This window comes from Platichthys flesus, chromosome 22 (assembly GCF_949316205.1).
Source record: "Platichthys flesus chromosome 22, fPlaFle2.1, whole genome shotgun sequence".
Taxonomy (NCBI): domain Eukaryota; kingdom Metazoa; phylum Chordata; class Actinopteri; order Pleuronectiformes; family Pleuronectidae; genus Platichthys; species Platichthys flesus.
Genome location: NC_084966.1, coordinates 13764099 through 13785726, shown reverse-complemented (window position 1 = coordinate 13785726; position 21628 = coordinate 13764099). Strand labels below are relative to the sequence as shown.

The window sequence follows — 21628 nt, the reverse complement described above, 5'->3', positions numbered from 1 at the left end:
GACTGTGTTAATTTCTTTAATGTTAAGAATGTTTCTCATAAGACCTTATGAGATTGCATTGTGAAACAGCTGGGTCACCTAATTTTAGTGTATTTTGCACTGATACACAAACTTGATGTTACACATCTTAAACAACATGATATGGGTGTCCCTAAACAACCAGACCTTAGCTGTGACTATAAATGACTGGAACCTCAGATAAAGAAAGTTATTTTCTGACTTCAATAACTGAGGCATTCTCTAAAGAATGTAATGGGCCCATTCTACTTCAGATCCATTGGATCATTGTGTGTTCATGTTGCTTAAAGCAGAGCATTCACTGCTTTAATGTAATCAGCATCTTATCTGCCAATATCATGGTGTGGAAGTGCAAGGAAATACCATTATGTTATGATCAATGTAATTTATTGTGCAGAAACATTACATTAAGGCATCTGCTGGAAATGTTATGATCAACAATTCTCATGCAAATAAGACTTAAAAAACGACACAAATAGTGTTTTGGAGAGGGGGGTTTCAGAGGGAGGGGGCAGCTCTGGAGAAAGGTCTGTCACTCCAGGTCTGCTGCTTGTTGTGATGGAGACATGACGTTAGCATCAGGAGCAGAGGCTGCAGGAGGGACCGTGGAGCTGAGGCACACCTGTACTGCTTCTCTTGAGAAGAACTGAAGGACACACAAACAAACCATAGTATTAAATTATGAAGATGGTTCCCTCTGATTTGTTTTTTTAAACATAAACATCAGACAGGCCGCTAAAAACAAAAAATGCTGAAGCTAACAGATACCCAACAGCGAGCTAATGCCTTCCTAAGGCTGCCAGGGAGTAGCAAGAGTAGCCTTGTAGCAAGAGAGTGTAGCTAATCACAGCCCTCACTGTTCTTCATCAGTGGAGAAGTACCTCGCCATGTTTTCATCTTCAGAGGAGTCATCTAAAGACTGTGCTGCTGTTCCGGAATATGTCAGGCCCGCTGCAGCCTGCTGGGCTTGAACTCTGAGCATGCAGAGTAGGCCCTCACGTCCCGTCTCAGTCAATATCTCAGTGCTGCCTGAGAATATATGATAAAAAACAAAACGTCTCAATAGTGCGTATACATACACACATACAGGGCTTGCTTTTCTACAGAAATCTTTTTCTGAGTTGATGTCTCTGCTTATTGACATCTAGAATGTGAAACCAAATATATTTTTTGGTGTACCCATACAAGATGTCCAATGTAACACCAATAAAATCCAATCTACTAAACTAACGTTTTAATGCCTCTGTTATAGCGAGTCGTCGGAGGCATTACTGTATGTTTTCGGACTGTCTAACTGTGTATTTGTCTTAAAGTCAAAAGGTCAAGGCCACACTGACCTCATCTTATGGTTTCAGTTGTCAAGAGACACAGTGTCATTTATATGAGAGAAAATATGTAGAAATATGAAGACGGACACTGCACTGGTTAGCGGAGTCATACAACGCAGTGCGGTAATTCTAGTGTCGTTTTTTCTTAATAAATGGGATGTCTTTTTTTACAATCTGCAAAAAGTAATCTATACATTTGGTCAGAGAATGTTACACAAATAAATTGGCATTAAAGTTGGCATCTTGCTGTCTCACCAGTCTGACGATGCAGCTGAAGCCTCCATCAAGGGCGTTCTGCAGGTAATTTGGATTGTTTGTTTCTTGTGAAGAGGAGAACAATATGAATTCGTACCAATATCAGTTTACAATCAAACCTTTTTGTGTTAACCTTGTGTAAACAGAGTCAAAGGACATTGTACAACAATGACACATTTTTCCACAGTACCTGTCGTTCACTACTGAACCTCTGACACCCATTACTGGACTGTGTCTTCCTGTACAGTGGTGATGGTCTCAACGCTCTTTTCACAGTCTGTCAAAACAAAATTAGAGCAAATGTTAATGCCCCACAACCCATTGCCGATACAGTTGTATTTACACACCACATCGGATCAAAACAAAACTGCAGTCTGTGAAACAAGCAGTTTTGGTAGATATAACTTTCAGTGTGATTTTAACTTGTATTTCAGCAAGCGTACTTTGGGAATTTAATACAAATGTATTATATAAAATGGTGTTTCTGGTATGTAACTTAAAAGTATCTCTTTAATGGTAGGATCATTTCTCTCCCTCATCTTCCTCGTGGTACGTGGATGATGGTAGTGGGCTCAACCCGGCTTCTCTTTCTCTCCAGGCTGCCCTTCCTGCTCTTCATCAAGCAAAACAAAGTGTTCGGTCCAATTTATTGACGTTAATGAAACTCCTGTAGCTTCACTTGGATCCTCCTTGATTAAAAAACAGAACATAGCAATTGTTTTATAAAATGAATCGCAACTCCATAACATGGAAACATTACTGTCATATTGCATACTATACATTAAACCAAATTGATCTGATATTGTGGAGTAATGGTAGAGAAATACACTCCTTATTAATCTAAAGCATTCATAAATCAAATTCATGTTTATATTTATATTGTAGCGTCCCTCAATGATGAGCTAAGCGTCTTGAACTGGTTTCAACAACCATGTATTCACCTCCCAGGTAGCACAGGCTACGGTGGCCTGAAGCATGTGGCTAACAATGGTGTATTAGCTGAAGATTAGCATTGTGTGTATCAACGGACTCCGCATCCGCTGTCTCAGCACTCGGACTGTAAACCTAGATCGTAACGATCTTTAAAAACAATAAACTACTTACCAGACAGAACGAAGCGCCCCTTGTTATGACGCAGCGCAGAGTTAAAGGACTGGATGTTTTGTTTACAAGCCACACGTCATGTCCGCTCACGAACTCGGTCCGTGGCGCTCTCGGCCCGTGGCGCTCTCAGTATGAACGGTCTCGCAGGATACTTCGCATTAGATGTGTAATCTAGCCTCAAATATTAATATTATATAACGTGAATAACATTCACGATCACTGAACGACACCACGCAGGGACGGTGATTTTAACAGCACGCTACGCCGTGGTGTTATGGCAGCGTCATAGCAACCCTCATAGCAACGATAAAAACATTTGTGATAACTATTAAAATATTTATCATAAGCAAGAACTGGCTGAAGACTGTGGAAGCAAAGAGCACATTTCTCGCTAGAAATGGTGTCAGAATGTATTTTTATGCCCAAACTAAGTTACAAAAATATATTTTTATCTGAAAAAACAAGGAATATCCGCCATGTTTTCCTCTCGGCAGACGGGAGCTTGTGAGTCACGTGACGTGAGAACACGCCAATGCAAAACAATGGGAGGACAAAATGTTACCATCTAACACTCTGAGAGGCCAGATTGTGAGATGGTAACGTCGCTCCAAGTGGACCAACGTTGCCACTGAACGTTTTCTGATGAGACTGGGTTGAAATCAGCGACAATCAGAGCACATCTCGGCCAGGTGTGCTCTGCCCTTTAAAAGACTGGCCAGATTCGTCTCACACGCTTTCTCTCTCGCTCTACCTACGGCAAGAGGTTGGCTCTCCCGGACGCCAGCACCCTTCTGTTTTGTTTTTGGAGACTTTGGTTGTTGCTTATAATTTATTCTGTTAAATAAATAAAAATAGTGACAGTTCACCCGTGTTGTCTCCCTCATTGTCACAGTCGTGAGCCGGGCTGTGACATTCATCTTTACAGATTTACTTCTATTTCAAACACTCACATTTCATTAGGGGCTACTTAATACTAAAATATTATATACATCATTATGCACACATAATTATAAGAATAGGATAAGTATGAAGAAAAGTAATGGTATTGCCTATGGATGGTGTCTTACATCATGGTGTGAGACGGGCTTCATGGTGTAATCTTTACCTTCTTTTTCGGCCAAGGCAAAACACCCACTCTCTCTTGTTTCTCCTCTGATTGTATAAATATGTCAGCTTTGCAACCAGTACAATTGGTAAAGGCATAGAAATGGCCCAGCTGAGAAATCAAAGGAATCTTAGACATCATAGCAATCGATGAAACTGACAGTAAAGCAAACTGACAACAAAATAGAATAACTTGACTAATGAAATCCTTTGTAGTTTAAAAGTTTTTTCCCAAATTGATTTTATTCGTTTGAAGGAATTCCCATTTACTTAAACTGTACTGGATCCCGCTACAATGCTTTTTACCACTGAAACTCCAAATGGGATCTACATTTGACTGTTTTTATTTGTTAGTATTGTAACTGTATTTACACAAGCTTAAATTATACACAAAAGTAACCTTAAAAACGACGTCTTTATGCAAAATATTATTCGGCTGTGTCACCGATCAAGAGGAGGATGTGGTCGAGTACCAACGTGGCGGACGGGACAAGATTCCTCAAGCTAAAACTCAATAATCAGGTCCAATCACTGCCGTACTCAGCCAGATTCAATACTGCGCTGGGTACGGAATACTTTAGAGTAATTCACGACAAGCAGATAAGAGTATGCAGGATGTGTGTACAGCCGGGACATAAACTAAGGGAATGCCCAGAAAAATACTAAATGCAGCCTGTGTTTAAATAAATTGGAGTGTGTGTGCAACCAAAGTGAAACAGGGGAGGTTCAAGATGTGTCTGGGGACAGTGAGGAGGTCAGTCTGAGCGAGGAGAGCACAGGTGAAGAGGAGGAGGAAATGGAGTGCGCGCAGGAAGAGGAGGCGGCTGGTGCGTCCAGTGCGTCGAGGCCTGGCGCGAAGCGGGAGGGAGGAGGAGAAAACAAAGGAGCGGAGGAAAGTGCAGAGCTGGGAGTCAGCTTGCTAACAGGGGAGCAAGGGAAGAAAATAACTGAACTAAAGACAAAAAAAACAGAACGAAAACAGCACGGACTGCGGAGAACGGGACAGCACGGCGCGGCAGTCAGCTGCCGAGCTTAGCTCCGTGAGAGAAACACAGAGCGGCGCGGCTCCTACAGAGACTGCAGCCCAGGCTCTCGATCCAAAAGCACTCGACTCAGACTCAGACAAAGACTTGGTGATGAAAATAACACAAATAAGGAGAAGACAAAGCACGGACAGGCAGCAAAGAGTTAACAAGAAGAGTAAATCTAAGAACAACAAATGACAATCAGGAATAAACAATGGCAACCGTCACCTCATTTAATGCCCGAAGGCTACGCAAGAACAAGGAAAAGACTGAGTGGATGGGAGGCAGGGCCGGCCCTAGCACATTTGGCGCTCTAGGCAAGCTTCACTCCTGGCGTCCTGCCCCCCCCCCCCCCCCCCCCCACCAAAAAAAATATTTTTTCAAAACGATTTTCCAAGAAAACTCATAAAATTCTTTCTTACTTTGTCGAAGTTCCTTGGATACACATACTCTAACCATAAGCCTCAATGTGCTAGCATGTTCTGAAAACACCAAGGAGCCAACCGAAAAATTTGCCAAAAATCGTACTGACCCTTTCCGTTTTTACGATTTTGGCTAATTTTACCCAAATGTTAGATCTTTTTGTTTAATGTCAAACTATTGGTTGGAGATATATGTTACGGGTCCCAAGATTGATACCAAAGCAACTAAGTATATCTGTAGAATTCAACATGAATGCAGCAGCAGTAACGACACAGGGCCTTCAGTTCGTCATCCGGACTGCATCTTATTCAAATTAAACACAATTTCAAGTACAAGCATTTCTCTGAGTGTAACTGCATGTTAAAGTGCATTTTATTAGGAATAATCTTAAATTACTGTTAAAGTAATTAAATACAATATTTTGGGCAGTACCACATATAGAAGAGGGCGCAAAAAACTCTGCCAAGCCAAAATTATATATTTTTTTTTGCTGGACGCAGTTTTTGGCGCCCCCCTCTGAGTGGCGCCCTAGGCAACCGGTTGCCATGTCGCCTGTAGGAAAGACCGGCCCTGCCTGCTCTGCCACCTGCTGCTTTAGAGCAGCTTTCTCAGCAGCCAGATGTGCGACGAGCTGCTTCTTCTGGTCACTATTTATTCTTGTTGAATCGAGTCTTGCAGCCTGATCTGCCTCCTGCTTTACAGCAGTGATCTCAGTAGGGTGATTTTATCCGACTGCATTTGTCCAAGAGACTGAAAGAAACAAATATAGATATAACAGGTAAATACACAGTCCCATCCTAACGTCAGATATATTCAAACAGATCTTCTCCATGTTTGATGAAAGCAGTTGATCCAATGTGGGAAAAGTTCTTGTAAAGTAGTTTTGCTGTGAAGCGCTTGTCTGCTGACTGTCGTCTGTCGCGGTTTGAGGAAGTTGTCAGAGAGAAGGTTCTCGTGCAACTGAGGTCTACTAATGGTGTGATTGGACTCATGAGTGGTGTTTTCCTTTATATATAAGGCAATTGTACCTGTTGCTCTTTTATATGTAAGTCAAATAATCAAATAACCTATGGTATCAAAGGATCCAATAATCTATGTGACATGACAGCATCATAGGATCAAATAATCTAAGGATTTACATATCGACATATCTGTTCCTTTCGAACCTTTTAATTAAAAAATATATGAAACATCTCACAGCAAATTACGTTCAGATTAGATTAAACCGCGGAGTTAAGGAGCTGAGTCATTAACAGGTTTTAATAATATCTTCTAACACTGTGCGTGTATCAATAATTCACTGCAGTGAACGTGACTGAGCCATCAGGTGCACAGAGCGCACAGAGGGACCCAGCGCGCAGAACGCAGATCGCGCAGAGCTGCGGGTGAGAGAAGAAGTGGCTGCAGCCGATTGACGCTCTGCTGCATGAGGAGGAGGGGGATGGGGCACGGCGGGGGCTTGTGTGCTGCCGAACATCCGAATGGCGGAAAACAGCAGAGAGAGGGTTCCACCGTCCCAGGAGAAGAGAGGGGAGAGCTGGGATATGCCACAACGGGGCTTAGCTAAAGAGGAGACAACGTGAGAGCAAACAAAGTGTATGTTTTTACTCTGCAAATTAGCAACGATTCTCATCTACTATTCGAAACGCTTCGTCAACATGTCGCGCGATGGCGCTGCAGATGTTGTGTGGGTTCAACTCCACCGACTGAGAATGCAAACGAGTGAGAACGCATCACTCGCCCGACGGTCACTCTCATCGTTGACAAGTGAGTAAGTTGTTTATCGTTAACTGCTAATGACACTTAAAGCAAAACTCAGGTAATAATAGGTGGTCAGGTAAGTTTCGAAAATATGTTATCATGCTGATTGAGGATTGTTCATCTGTTCATCTAGCCTATTTCTATTCATTTAGCCATCATTTGTAAAATATTTTTAAAGTAGATTCCAGTTGGCCATCTATTTATATCTCTGGCATTGCTTTACAATCTTTTTTCTCATCTTATTCTACAGAACAATGACACGTGCACATTTCAGCCCAGCCATTGTAGAAGGAAAGACCTATGTTAAGAATGACACAAAGATGCAGAAGCATGTAGTCAAGTGACCAAAGTTTCCTCAGGGCTCAAATCAGCCTATGACAAAAAAAAAATGTTTATATTTATGTCTGTATATGACAAGGTAAATACAGTTAGTATAAATTACCCACACACTTTCCAGTTCATTCCTGTTAATTCCCGTATATTCCTGTTAATTCCCATGGAAAGTTTCCAACTTTGAATATTTCCGGAATTTGTCAACCCTAATCCTGATCACTATTTGCAGCTGCAAGTTGTTAATAACTGTTAATTAGTTCATAGGTGTTTTATAGCAACCTAGGTTTTGTCTGTTTCCCCTCAGATTGCTCTATCTGTGATGTTGCTGACACTTTGCGCTGCCTCCAGGTTCACTGCCCGGCAGCTGTATGAAGCCGCACATCTGTATAAACAAGCTCTAACCACTCGTCCTTTGTTGTCTTTCCCAGCAGAGACAGGACGAGGACGCATCATGCCGCTGGATTCAAGTTTAGCGAGTAAAAACTATGACCTGGACTACGACTCCCTGCAGCCGTATATCCACTCTGACAATCAGAATCAGAATCAGAAGTATTTTATTGCCAAGTAGGTTTACACCTACCAGGAATTTGCTTTGGTTATTGGTGCATACAATGAACATAGAAACATAAAACACAACAAATACAACATACATGAAAAGCAATAAAAAATAGAAAACCAGTATATATTCACTCACTGTATACTTCTTATTTACTCACTTTTTTCCAATATTTATACAAAGTAGCATTTATTTGAAATAAACATTTCTGAATAAAAATATATGAAAGATAAAAGATTTAAAAGTGAAGTAAAAAGTAAAATGCAAAATGCAAAACAGTATACAGTGTCCGATTGCAATATGCAATGTAATACAGTATAATATAATATGAGATAATGTGTTAATTTATTAATTCAACACATCCTTGAGGTGTGGGGGTGGAATAAAAGTCTGAGTCAGGTGGGGGTCCCGGGCCTTGTTGATGAGGCCAACGGCAGCTGGGAAGAAGCTGGTCTTGTGGCGGGCGGTTTTGGTCCTGATGGACCGCAGCCTCCTGCCCGAGGGAAGAACCTCAAAGAGTTTGTGACCCGGGTGGGAAGGATCAGCCACAATCTTGCCTGCACGCCTCAGGGACCTAGAGGAAAACAGGTCCTGTAGAGATGGCAGATTGCAGCCGATTACCTTCTCAGCAGAACGGATGATACGCTGCAGCCTCCTTTTGTCGTTAGCGGTGGCAGCAGCGAACCAGATGGTGATGGAGGAGGTGAGGCTGGACTCGATGATGCAGGTGTAGAAGTGCACCATCATTGACTTCGGCAGGTTGAATTTCTTCAGCTGCCGCAGGAAGAACATCCTCTGTTGCCCTCTTTTGGTGATGGAGCTGATGTTCAGCTCCCATTTGAGGTCCTGGGAGATGATGGTGCCCAGGAAGCGGAAGGACTCCGCAGTGACAACTTGGGCGCCTCTCAGGGTGATGGGGGTGTGTGGGGCTGGGTTCTTTCTGAAGTCCACAACCATCTCCACTGTTTTCAGCGCGTTGAGCTCCAGGTTGTTCTGGTCACACCAGGTCACCAGATGGTCAATCTCCCACCTGTAGGCGGACTCGTCCCCATCAGAGATGAGCCCAATGAGGGTGGTGTCATCCGCGAACTTCAGGAGTTTGACGGACTGGTGACTGGAGGTGCAGCTGTTGGTATACAGGGAGAAGAGAAGATGTAAATCACCCTGGTGCGTGATGGAACACAGCTGTCCTCACAGAAGCTGATATAAGAAGTCACAGCCTCTGTGTACTCATCCAGACTATTTGTAGCAGTCCTGAACATATCCCAATCTGTACAGTCAAAACACGCCTGAAGATCCTCCACAGCTTCACTGGTCCACAACTTTGAAGTCCTCACAACAGGTTTTGGTGAGACATGAAGCGATTCAGGGGTCGAGTCCACATCATCACTGGAAGGTGCAGTTTTGATGCAGGGTCTCGAAGACCATCAGGTCATTCGGCCACCTTACCTGTTTTTAGAAGAGCCTGTTAATTAAGGCATTGCATTATAATAAACAACCATATCCCTCCTTTGTTTCCTGGTTAATTTATTCAGATACAAAATAAATATACCAGAAACAGTTGAAACGTATTTGGTGTTACACAAAACTAATGTCTCACAGGATTTACCTCTTGACCATTGAGGGCTTCAGGTCACTGGACTAAAATAGCTTGTATGACAGATCTGACAAATAACTTGAAGTCAAGTCTCAGATTCATAAGAACACAGACGTAGTGTTTGAAAGATAAACAGGTTGCTTTCTTAAGTGCAGAGTCATGATAGAACTCAAATAATATAGGATTTTATCAAAACAAACAAGTTTACATTTTTTAAAGAGTCAAATAAACCTTCCTCCTCGAACTTAGCTGCTGTGTCTGATTCTGATCAATAATCACTTCATGTCATGTTTAATATGAAACACAACATAATTGTGGTGCAGGAAAGTTGAACAGGTTTTTTTAAAGTTGCATTCATAAGTGCAGCATCATAATAAAACTCAATGTATGATATTAACTACTCAAACCAAACCAGGTGAAGTTTACATTCTTAGTTTAAACATACCTGCTGCTTTGATTCTGATCAATAATCACTTCATGCTACGTCTCAGATGAAATTTGCAGCAAAGTAAAACATGTTGGTTTACAGTTACATGTATCAGTGCAGCATCTTTATGAAAATCAAAAATTGTCAAACTAATATATGAAATATAGATACCAGGCTGAACCTACATCCCTAAACCTTCCTGCTCAAACACACCTGCTGATTCTGATCAATAATCAATTAATTCCGTTGCAGCATCTTGATAAAACTCAAATATTACATGAACTCAATCATAAATATCAAGTATTATTATAAGTAAACTTCTGATTGTGATCACTTTAGGTCATGTCTCATGTAAAAGGTTGAACTTTAACTAAATAGTGAACTAACATTTTGTGATGTTAAACATCGTCATAACGTGCGTTTCAGATTGGAACTTTTTGGAATAAGTTAAAATATTACACGTACAACAAGTTCAATTTTAATAATTATGGGGAAATGAACCCGAAAATAACCAATAACAACCAAACAGAAACTATTTTAAAAATAAAATAAAGTAACCTCTCAGTTGAGCTCATGTCTATTATATAACTGTTTTTTTGTTTTTTTTTCCAACCCGTCTTTCCACAGTCTCCCCGAGCACGGACTACCAGACTCCAAAACAGTTTCTTCCCCCAGGCCATTAGGCTTCTTAACAATCAACACTGACCCTCTGAACAGTCACCAAGTACATTCTGCTACCCCATTCATACAAATACACTTACATATTCATTATGGGTGCCTAGTGGTGCAGGCCGACCGATCCCCCGGGGGGGACGGTGGCCGCGGGGCTGGCACATCTGGGCGCCCGGTCGCGGCGCCACGGTTTTCTCCTCCAACATCTCCGCGGAGAACCGAGGCTGTGACCGAGCCATCACCAGGGGTGAGTTTTGTTAATACACCGGGTGTGGAGGTGGAGGATGTTGTGGGTGAGGTAGAGGAAAAGGAGGTGGGAGATAAAGGGGAGGAAGAGGGTGGTGTAGGTATCAAACAGGTGGAGGAGGTGACGGGTGAAAAAAAAAGTGTTGAGCAGGAGGGAGGGGACAGTGGAAGGAGAGGAGGAGAAGCAGCTGAGGGCAGGATGGTGTGGAGTGAGCAGGTGGAGGAGGAGGAGATGGAGGAAGAATCAATAAAAGAAAAGAAAACAGTAAAACGTAGGAGGTCAGCTAGGACAGTTTTAAATGAATCAAAGACGAGTAAAGTGCAAATGGAGAGTGATGTGAGTGAAAGTGAGTGTGTGTCTGATAGCAGCGACTTTCCGCCTTTTAACAGCAGTCAAAAAAAGAAAACCCTTAGTGTAGATAAATTTAAATCATTTTTACATCAAACAAAAAATCAGCAACTGAAACTTGAGGAGCACTTCCCAGATCTCGGTCTTTTTATTTCCTCGGCCAGACTCCATGTCAGCCAGAGGGAGGAGTCTGGCCTCACAGACCAGGAAGTTTTTAGGTTAAAAAAACTGGTGCTCAGAGCAAAGAGACAACTGAGCAGTGATGGAAAGGACAGCAATGTGTGTATTAATTAATTTATTGTTTTCTGTTTTTGTTTCTAACATTTTAAACATGGATGTTTTTAAAATTGGGGTTTTAAACGTGAACGGTGCAAGAGATCAAAAGAAAAGAACTTGTATTTATGAAACTATGAAAATGAAAAAAATTGATGTCATGTTTTTACAAGAAACGCATAGTGATTTTAATAATGAGTCTGACTGGAGGAGGGAGTGGGGAGGGGAGGCCATTTTAAGTCACAACACTTCTCTGAGCGCAGGAGTGGGCTTCCTCTTCTCCACGGCTTTTAAACCAAACTCGCTGGAGGTCAAACATGAGATCCAGGGGAGGCTTCTTTTAGCCAAAGCTCAGTTCGACCATTTTACTGCTGTTTTTATTAACGTTTATGCTCCAGCAACCGGTGCAGAGAGGAAGCCCTTTTTACTGAAAATAAGCGAAGTTCTTAATGATTGTGCCATGGAGGACTTTTTATTCTTGGGGGGGGATTTTAACTGCACTGAAGATGCGATTTTAGACCGCAACCACGCAGAGCCTCATCCAGCCTCTCAGCACGCCTTAAAGCAGCTGGTCCGCTCTCACGGCATGGTGGACGTGTGGAGGAGGATGCACCCAGACTGCAGACAGTACACCTGGTCCCACATCAGAGAGAGTAGGATCTCCTCAGCCAGGTTAGACAGGATTTATTGTTTTAAACATCATTTTAACATTTTTAAAAGCTGCGCCATCATGCCGGCTGGTTTTAGTGATCATTCCCTGCTTTTATGTCATGTGTTTATCAGGAATGTTTTACCCAAGAGCGCCTATTGGCATTTTAATTCTGTTTTAACATTCGATAAGAGTTTTACAGATGTTCTTACGTATTTCTGGGGTGTTTTTAGACAGAGGAAGGGCGATTTTAGTAATCTTAGGCAGTGGTGGGACCACGGTATAAGACACAAATTCGCTTATTGTGTCAACAACACACCCTCAATGTCACAAGAGACGCCACCCGATCTATGAAAGATCTAGAGACCGACATAGTGGAACTAGAACATTTAAGTGAGTCCACCGGAAATCGAGGTTATATTGAAAGCCTCAAAGAAAAAAAAATGGCTTTAGCCGACCTGCTAGAACGTAGAGTACAGGGCGCGTTGGTCAGGTCTCGGTTCCTGAACATCAGTGACATGGATGCTCCAACTAGCTACTTCTTCAGTCTGGAGAAAAAGAACGGGCAGAGGAGAGTAATCCACACCCTGCTCTCAGACACAGGGGAAGAGCTGATGGAGCCACGCCAGATAAGAGAGCGGGCTGTGAGTTTTTATGAAGCGCTGTACTCTTCAGAGGAAAAAAACACAGGCAGGGAGGAGTTCTGTACAGAACTACCTCAGATCTCGGAAGAGTGCAACTCACAGCTCGCTGCCCCCCTCCGGATGCAGGAGCTGCTGACCGCCCTGCAGGGCATGCAGGGACGGCGGGCTCCTGGCATTGACGGACTGACCCCGGAGTTTTATAAAGCTTACTGGGGCATTTTATCGCACGATCTTTTACAGGTTTTTAATGAGTGTCTGGCGTCTGGCTCCATGCCAGTGTCCTGCAGGAGGGCGGTCCTCACACTGCTCCCGAAGAAGGGCAACCTGCAGGACATCAAGAACTGGCGCCCTGTGTCATTGCTCTGTGTGGATTATAAACTTCTGTCCAAAACACTGGCTTCCAGGCTGGGGAAGGCTATGGAGCAGGTCATTCACAGGGACCAGACCTACTGCGTGCCCGGCAGGTCCATGGTGGACAATGTCCACCTCATTCGAGACCTTTTGGATGTCTCCAGTTCATTTGATGTAGATATAGGCTTGATTTCCCTAGACCAAGAAAAAGCTTTTGACCGCGTTGAACACAGCTTCCTGTGGCAAGTAATGGGGAAGTTTGGTTTCAGCGCTGGCTTCATAGCTAAGATCAAGGTGCTGTACTGTGACGTTGAGAGCGTGTTAAAGATCAACGGCAGTCTGAGTGCTCCTTTCAGGGTAGGTAGAGGGGTCAGGCAGGGCTGTGCTCTGTCGGGGATGCTCTACGCACTCTCCTTGGAACCTCTCCTCCGCAGAATACGTTCTAGCATTCAAGGTGTGTTTTATCCTGGTTTTAGTGGCAACATGATTTTATCAGCTTACGCCGACGATCTTATTGTTTTTATTAAAGACCAGACAGATGTCGATGTTTTAGCCAAAATTTTAAATGATTTTAGCATGGCATCGGCCGCGAGGGTCAATTGGAAAAAAAGCGAAGCCCTCGCGGTCGGGGAGTGGCCTGGCGGTCTCCCAGTTCTCCCCCAAAACCTGAAATGGAAGAGGGAGGGCATTAAGTACCTCGGGGTGTTTTTAGGAAATGACGATATACATAAGAAGAACTGGGAGAACGTCACAGAAAAAATAGAAAGCAAACTGTTAAAATGGAAATGGCTGCTCCCAAAAATGTCTCTTAGAGGGAGGGTACTGGTTTTAAATAATCTTGTGGCATCCCAACTGTGGCACCACCTAATGTGTGTGGAACCCCCCCCTGGCTTGCTTTCCAATGTACAAAAGAAAATGGTGGATTTTTTCTGGGGGGGTCTACACTGGGTGCCACAGGGGGTGCTGTTTTTAGCCAGGGAGGAGGGGGGACAAGGCCTCGTCCACCTGGCCAGCCGGACTGCAACTTTTAGACTTCAATTCATTAAAAAATACCTCACAGGTCCAGCAGATCTGGTGTGGAGAGATGTGGCCAGCAGCATCCTTAGGCGTGCCAATAACCTGGGGTTGGATGATGCTCTGTTTTTAACAGATTCTAAATTATTAAAACTAAGTGGGTTGCCTCCTTTTTATCAAGGTGTTTTTAAATCATGGGCCCTTTTTAACAAAAAAAGGTGTCAAAAAGCAGACTCTCTGTACTGGTTGTTGAGAGAACCGCTCGTGAATGGAGCCAGACTGGACGTCAGCGGCACAACAACACCCGGCCTAATGGCGGCGCTGACCCGGTCTGGAACAGTGACCTTACAGCAGCTGGTGGATGCAGTGGGGCCGGCACTCAACAACACCCAGGCCCTGGGCTCCCTGCTGGGGCTGCAGTCTTCCCGGATGGCCCAGAGAATCCTGGAGCTCTGGACCCAGAGGCTCTCCATCCGGGAAAAGGACCTCCTGAGGGCCTACCAGAGGGGGGAAACCACACCAGAGGCTGCAGACCCCTACCCCGAAATTATCCTGAGCCCAGGCCTGGGAGAAAAGACCGGCCCCCTACTAACTGAAATAAACACACACAAACTAACAATTCACAGAGCGGACAAAGAGACACTGTACAGAAACTGTGTGAAAAGCATCCACCAGACCGGACTGAGCAACAGACCCCCCACTGTGTGGTCACGGAGGTGGGGGGAGCATGGACCCTGCCCGCAGTGGAGGATTTTATACAAACCTCCCCTCAAAAAAAGAACGGGCGACCTCCAGTGGAGAATTTTACACGGCGCCGTCGCTTCCAACGCTTTTATTTCTATTCTTAATCCCACCGTTCTTAACAAGTGTCCATTTTGCGACCTGCGTGAGACTATTTATCACGTTTTTACTGAGTGCAAGAGACTTTCAGGTTTCTTCACTCTTTTAACTGCGGTTTTTAGTGATTTTAACGTCACTTTTACTGAGAAGGTTTTTATCATGGGAGCTGCCTACAACAAAGCAGATAAAGATAAGTGGCAGCTCCTGAACCACCTCTCAGGTGAGGCCAAGATGGCCATTTACATTAGTAGAAAGAACAGGGTAGAGAACAGAGACGGGCAGGAAGCGGGGGCGGTGTGGGTGGTAAACCTCCGGGCCAGACTCAGACTCGAGTTCAGTTTTTACGCAATGATATCTGATCTCGAGTCTTTTAAAAGAATTTGGTGTTTTAATGACATCCTCTGCACCGTCACCAACAATGAGCTGTCCTTTCCACACTTTTTAACAGACTGAGTTTTTTTTAACTGCAGCATTTTTTGTTTATTTATTTGAGTAAATGTTGCAAGAAAGTGTTTTGTAAAATGAGAAAAATGTAAATAAAGTGCTTGTGAAAAATCAAAAAAAATCTCTCTCTCTCTCTCTCTCTCAAATTGAGACAGTCTGTCTCTCTTCCCCAAAAAACAAAAAGTCTCTTTTCGACCCGGACGCAGAAGGCACCCATTTCGAAATTTCTCGGCAGGAGGAATTTTCTAGTTTTATTTAATATTCCCCACTCCTTCACCCTGTAAACTTTACTTGACTATGTTATACATTACGATGTTATGTTATATGTAATATAGTATGTTTTTTTTTTCTATTTTGTAAAGTCATCTACTGCGTAGATGTTGCCTGCCATGTCATAAGAATTTCACTGCTCCGATGACGCTGTCATTGGTGCATGTGACAATAAACTTTGATTTGAGCCATTTTTACCTGCTGCCCATGTCTAATATTTTCGACTGGGTTATGATTTTTCATTTGCACGTTTAGTAGGCTAGACCACATCCTCGACAGACATTTTTTCCGAGTGAAACCAGTTAGATCAGCCAATTTACTTTAGATCAGATGTACTTAATAATCTGAATTTTTTCAAATCAGATGTTTGCTTTAAAAGTATCAGATTTTCCAACTTAATTATTCGCTTTACTCAAAAGTAAAATACTGATCGTTAACTACCTAATATTTTTACATAGCAGCCATCTTGGATTTTTGACTAAAACAAATTACATTTTAGTCTAGTTTTAGTCGACGAAAACGAATTCCATTTTACTCTAATTTTAGTCACATTTAGTCATTTTTATCCTTCTTAGTTTTAGTCTAGTTTTAGTCACATTTAATAGCCACATTAAACTCCTTTTCTATAAAAACATATAGCTGCAGCCTAATAGCTTAAAAATATATATTTAGTTTTAAATGTGAAAACAAAAAGCGAGAGCAGGTCAGACTGGAGCCGGACACAGAAACTGAACATCGGTACAAACCAACTGCAGCTTCTGCTCTGATGAATAAGCTGAGGGGCTGATCTCTGAGCAGCTGAGACCAGAGAAACTCTGTGTTTCCACTGTTTCCATAGTTAAGAAGCAGTCGGTCACTGATCGGCTGCTCCACGAGAACGTGCTCTGCTTTCACTGTGTCTCTCTGAGCGAGTGCACAGGGCAGGGGGCGGAGCTACGGACCGGAGCGCTATCTGCAGCACACACACACACATACACAGACACACTCACTCGCCCGCTCCTAATACTTCATGATGGCCTGATACGATGATGTTTTAAAAATGATTGTGACTTAGTCATCCACCAACATTTTTGTCTCGTCTCGTCAACGAAAATTAAAATAGATTTCGTCATAGTTTTTATTTTCAAAGATCCGTTTTCGTTATTTGTCTTGTCTTCGTCGTTAACGAATATATTTCGTCATCGTCTTCGTCAACGAAATTAACACTGCTTGTATCACATTTTGTACAATTTTCTATTACCTGCCCCACTATAAGGTGATAAGTTATGAAGCATTGAAGCTCCTTTCCTTATCATTCAGATTTCGGACAGCTCTTATAATGGCGGCTAATGAAATCCTTAAGGTCACTTCTCTCTGAACCTTCCTGTGAAAAATGTATTTTTCTAACAAACGGGCGGCTATGGCTATGGGATATAGAGGTCGTCCTGAAGGTCGGCAGTTCGATCCCCAGTCATCCCCATCTGCCTTAGGCAAGATGCATAACCCTGAATTATGCCTCATATAATGACAAAGTGCTGCTAATAACTGAACTGTATGAATGTGTGTGTGTGTGAATGGGTGAACGTAAAACTGTAATGTAAAGAGCTTTGAGTGGTCATCAAGACTAGAAAAGCTCTATATAAATACAAATCAATTTACTATTTACAGCCATGGTCACATGGCCCTCCACATGGTCACTGATCAGTAAGCACAGTGATTTAAATCAAATATATTTAAGATGTATTCATTAGTCCCAAACACATGCACAGTCACACTCAAGCAGGTTAGGGAAATATGACCTCTGCTTTTAACCGATCTGGTGCAGGACACACAGAGCAGTGAGCGACCATGTACGGCGCCCGGGGAGCAGATGTTGGGGGAGTAAGGTGCCTTGCTCAGGGGCACTAGACAGGGTAGGGAGTCTCTTCTTAGTACATATACATACTGTGCAAGGTAAACATTTAGGGGACAGGTTAAGGGGGGATACAAATTTCTCTATTAATATATATAATAGTGAACTTTTAATATGTATGAGTAGTTGCTGACTAATACGAATAAATATTTTGTTAAAAACAAAATATTTAAAAACAATGCAACTTAAATCTTTAAGAGCAGGTAAATTCATTCTCTCCTGTTTGACTAGTCATGTGCAGTTAGATTAACCATTGGTCTAAATATTTTACCACACTAGGAGCAAGTAAATGGTTTCTCTCCTGTATGAATCTTCATATGTCCAGTTAGATGGCCTTTTTGTCTAAATATTTTACTACACACGGAGCAACTGAATGGTTTCTCTCCTGTATGAATCCTCATATGTAAAGTTAGCGAACCATTCTGGGAAAATCTTTTACCACACACAGAGCAACTAAATGGTTTCTCTCCTGTATGAATCCTCATATGTGAAGTTAGACTCCAATTTTGTCTAAATGTTTTACCACACTCAAAGCAGCTAAATGGTTTCTCTCCTGCATGAATACTCATATGTTCAGCTAGACTGAACTTTTGTCTAAATGTTTTACCACACTCAGAGCAACTAAATGCTTTCTTAGCAGTTTTACATTTCATATCAATTAGAGGCTGTTTGTTGTTTTTTGTATTTAAACCAGACTGAGGTTCCCTGGTCTGCATCCAATCATCTTCACTGTCTACAGTCTTGTCCTCAGTACCTTGTTGTAACAGTCCATCAGGACCTGAGATCCTGGCTGGTACTGGTCCTCCACAATCCGCTCTGTTCTCCTCAGTCTGACTCTGATGAAGCTGTGACAACTGAGGTTTCTCTTCATCTTCTTCACTCTTCAAAGTGACAGTGGTCAATGTGAACTTGATATCAGCCTGCTCAAGTTGTTGAAGCTGCTCCCCCTCCTGATTGGTCCACGGCTCCTCCTGTTCCTCTTTAATATGGGGGGGCTCTGGGTCCTCCTGGTTCACAAGGGGGCTCCACTGCTGCTGCTCAGGAAGAACCTCTTCTTTATTCACCATCAGCTGCTGTACGTCTGCAGGAGACACTGAAACACAAATACACACGTTTATAATTTCAGAGTATCCTGAAGTGTTTTGAAAAACTTGTGTTGTGTTGTTTAATGATGAATGTTATTATTTCTGAATGATCACACTCAGGAAGCAGAGATGTTGAGATGGTTCATAGTTGGTCTTACGACGCAGCTCGATAAGTTAGCTGGGTTAAACCAAGTGTCTCCAGGATAAAATGTTTTATATTTTCAGGCCAAATAAACAATCTACTACACGAACAGAGCGAGCGGAGGTTAGTTTGTTGGTTAAGCTGTTTTCAGACGTGACCTGTGGGTTAAAACCAGAGAATTGTCTCCAGAGTTTCTCCAGGGTTTGTGTTTCACACATGAACAACACAGCAGCAGGTTTTCTGCACAGACTCGTTCACAACAGTACTGTGGGGGTTTTTCAGACGGAGACCAAACAACATCTTTCTCTGTAAACACTGCAAATCCAAAATGATCACAGCAGCTCAACCGTGATGCACGAGCACTTGAAGCTGAAGCATCATGGGGAGATTTCTAAAGATGGCAGTTGGAGCGAGACAGAACTGCAAGTTTTACTTTTTGTCCTGAAACAAGCGAGAAATATTACAATTATCAACACGTGGAATGGAATAGGAATAGACTGGAATAGTGTTGGGATTTCAAAATCTTCTCTGTGTATCTGTGAGTGAAGAGGGGTATGGAAACAGAACTCTAAACAAATAAAAAAAGGGTGGGGACAGGAGCCTTTATAAGGCCTTTACACAAATTATTAATAATAACCTTTTTCCTCTTAGTGTTTAATATTGAAATTATCTAGAAATGTATGTGCGTCAAAACGCTGGTCAGTCTCACACCTGTGTGTTGATAAAGGGTCTGAGTGACACTGGTATGGATTAGTTCTTACAGCCGATAGAGCAGGAACACATTTTTTTTTACTCAAGGCTAGTTTATGAAACACAACATCGAACTGTCAGGATAGGGAGAGTTGCCTAGCAAACATCAGAGAAGGAGCGTGACTGAGAGCGGCTTTTTGTAACTTCCTTGATTCCGTGACAAGAGGCGTGGGACTACGGCTCTGGACCAACTAGGGAGAACATAATTTATTTGCGGCGACACCCCTCCAATATTTTAACCTATCACATTAAACCTACTGTTATAATTATTAGGAACGCTTTCTGTTCGGCACCATTATTGTCTACCCCTTGCTAACGGATTTAGCCGAGGCTGTAAATGAATGCCGGCTATACCTGTTAGACTTCCATTGCTTCTAAATAAATACTTGATGGAACCAAACCATTGGATCGGCTCTTCTCATATTTATGATAAACGAACACGGCGACAATAGTAGGGATCATCTTTACTACACAACTCCAGTGACTGAATCAATCCACGTTGTAAACTAGTATTAGTACTTAAATAAAACCCAGATTCTCCAGTTGCTGTCTAGCAACTATGACTAGTGCTGCTATGACATACAGGGAGCTTAGTGTTCATAGTGTCACAGCAATCGTTTGAAATCAACCATCTCAAAAAAAGGGTCTATTGTTATTCATATGACACAACAGTGATGTATAATATGCCAGTATCATAATTACTCACACAATATGTGTCTGTTTTTCAGGATGAGACGAAGCAGTCTGGAGGACTTTTTACACAAAAGGAGCCAAAATGGTTGAACCCCCCTAGACGTGTGCTGAGCTTTCTAACAGCATCTTGCAGATGATTATCAAGGACATGTGACCACTGGCTGCAGGGGAGGGTCAAAACTCCTAATCTTTCTATCTACACATTTCATCAATTTAACCAACCAGACATTGTTTTAAACGTATCATTCCCTTTAAGGAGTGTTAGTTTGGTCAACTCATGTTAGCAGAGCTGAGGCTAGCTAACGTTAGCTTGTGAGCAGCTCCTCCAGGGACTTACAAACTCTGTACAGCTGGAGCTCAGGCTTCATCACAGCATCCAGCAGCCTCCTCGGGCAGGAGATTTCCTGCTCTGACCAATCTAACTGCTCCATTCTGTCTTCATACATTGCCACGGTTTCCCCTAACAGTGAGACGATCTCCTCAGCTGCCGCGAATGTACAGAGGCTGTTACTTCACACATCCCCTTCTGTGAGGACAGCTGTATTCTGACACAAGGACTGGTTACCGGCAAAACTCAAGCAGGTTGTTTAGACAAGGAGGTGGCCCTTAAGAGTGGGGACAAGGATAGGTTCAGAATCGTCTGGCAAGGAGATTAAAGAGGACAAACGACAGTACTTGAAGAAGCTGGAACAACAATGTGCAGCTAACGACTCCTCGTCAGTCTGGAAAGGCCTTCAGGTGATCACCATCTTTACAACCAAGTCCCCCCCACTGTGTGGTAGACCTTAAACGTGCAAACGACCTGAATGCTTTCTTTTGCAGATTCGACAGACAATGAACCACACCTAACCCTACCCTGCATTTCCTACCCCCCTTCACAGTTATCACACCTCTTCCTCCTACCCTGGACAAAGACACTACCCCCCCCTCCCCACAAAATGGTCCCAGATAGCCCCTTCCCGATGTCAGACACAACCCTGTGCATCACACTGACTCTGGTTCACACACAAACACACATTTTTTTAAATAATAATATTTCATGATTATTAATAATTAGCCAACGTCAAGTCTACTAATAATGCACAACATTAGGAACTAACTGACTTCACCAAAAAACCACTGTATGAGCCAAACCTGTAACACACTGTACTGGTGACCCAGAAAGTGAAGCATTCATTGGATCTACCCTCTATAGGTGAAGAACAGAATAAAGCCCTGATGGCAGATATTACAATGGAGGAAAAAGGGAAAGCAATCTCTAGATTAAAAGCTTATAAAGTGCACGGTATGGATGGCTTCCCATCCGAGTGGTACAAGGCCTTTAAGGACCAAATAGTGCCTATGCTTTTTGACTGCTTCAACTATACACTGAAAAATGTGAACC

The 21628-nt window shown here is 42.8% G+C and overlaps 1 long non-coding RNA gene across 1 annotated transcript; it reads right to left on the bottom strand.

Annotated features, from left to right (window-relative positions):
• Window positions 1-330: 330 nt before the first annotated feature.
• Window positions 331-1905, bottom strand: LOC133933573 (uncharacterized). The gene is made up of 4 exons (XR_009912070.1): window positions 1792-1905; window positions 1602-1666; window positions 900-1047; window positions 331-664 (listed from the first exon to the last, which is right to left on the bottom strand). It is a non-coding gene; the product is annotated as an uncharacterized LOC133933573 (long non-coding RNA).
• Between the last annotated feature and the right edge of the window lie 19723 nt (window positions 1906-21628).